Source organism: Callospermophilus lateralis, chromosome 6, assembly GCF_048772815.1.
Source record: "Callospermophilus lateralis isolate mCalLat2 chromosome 6, mCalLat2.hap1, whole genome shotgun sequence".
Classification (NCBI taxonomy): domain Eukaryota; kingdom Metazoa; phylum Chordata; class Mammalia; order Rodentia; family Sciuridae; genus Callospermophilus; species Callospermophilus lateralis.
This window is the reverse complement of record NC_135310.1, coordinates 118,578,713-118,580,353: the sequence shown is the minus strand read 5'-3', so window position 1 is coordinate 118,580,353 and position 1,641 is coordinate 118,578,713.

The following is a 1,641-nucleotide window of genomic DNA, read 5'->3' as shown; positions in this document are numbered from 1 at the left end:
CTGTGAGCTAATAAATCTCTTTTCTTCATAATGGCTACCTTTAGGTATTTTATTTTGATAATGAAAATCTGACTAATACAGCAGGCTGCAGGGTTAAGACCAAAGATAATCAACAGGAGACAATCTATGGAGCTCTAAATTGGTCAAGATGGGTGAGGCTACGCCACAATAACAACCTCCCAATGTTTTTTATTCATCACAGGCCAGCTGGGGATAGAAGGGCAGGGATCTGCTCCACATCACCATTACTTAGGAATACAGGCTGAGGGAGACTCCTTTGTGTACTTCTACAACTGTTAAAGAAGGAAAAGGGAGTGTAGTGGTAGTATCTGACTCAGAAATTCCACTAGAAATGATGCTTAAACACTTTTGCTCATTTGATTGGCCAAAGTGGGCAGGGAAGATCAATCTTACCACATGCCCAAGAAAGAACTGAAAATATTTGGTGACAATACTAATAACAGTGAACCTCAGGCATATTGGGTAAATGTGAGTTCTGGAATCAGACTGCTAGGTTTCAATTTGACTCTGTCCCTTACTGTGTGACCTGTTAACTGTGTGACCTGTTAACCCTATTTGAACCTCATTCCCTCATCTGTAAAATGAACAGGAAAACAGTGCCTATCTCATGAGGCTGTTGGGAGGAGATTATGTGAGTTACTGTAAGGCACAGTATTCTGCACACAGTCCCAAAGACTGACTCTGAGGAGCTATGACATCATCACTGAGAAAATGAAAGATTAGCCCTGAAGCTTCCTGGGTAGGTTGAGTTTCTCTCATCTCTTCAGGTTACAGGCACTGGTGGGCAAGGGGATGGGTCTCTTAGAGCTCTTTAGAAAGTATCCTGAAATGCTCCTGGAACTTTGCCTTGTGAACCAGAGCAACAGTGTGAATGGTATAAAAACCATCACCATGAAGCCTCCAGAAACAAGATTGTCCAACCAAGTGTCGACACCCGTCTTCAGGTTGCCCCGTTTGTTTGCGTTTCCCATGAGTCCTTGCTGGGTTGCTACTGTTTAACAAACTGTTACAGGAGAAAAACCTAGAATTGAAGCTATTCGCTGTCTGCTATTACTCAATTTAGGAAGCAGAACATGGAATCCCCTGATGTTCTGCAGAAGCAGGACTTAAAAACTACAACCTAGTCCAGGACCAACCATGGCATTTTACTGAGAGGAAAACAAATGCAAAAAGAGAGGGAGTGACTTGCTCTAGGTCTCGTACAGGTCTGGGGCAGAAATAAGGAATAGAACCTTCTATGGGCTTCTTGCCTTCCATATTCTTTGACCTGAACCCCATGAGAGTGGATCATGGATTCTAAACCAGGAGAAGGGGGACCTTGATATCTCTGATTTTTCGGGGTCAGTTTAAGATTGAACTGTATAAGGAAATTTGTCCCCACTTAACCCCTGACCCAGGCCCACATCCCCTGGGTGGGTGGGCTGAGGTGAGGGAGATGGTGGTGGTTGATGAGAATGGCTGGTCTGAGAGCCAATTCCTGCAGAAGAGCCAGCCTCGTCACCATTTCCCAAAGTTTGACTTGTCCTGAGTGGAAAGTCACTAAGATCAGAATCAGCGTCCCCGTGAGTTCAGGCCTGAGGCTGCAACTTCCTGCTACTAGGACACACTGTGGTCACCCCC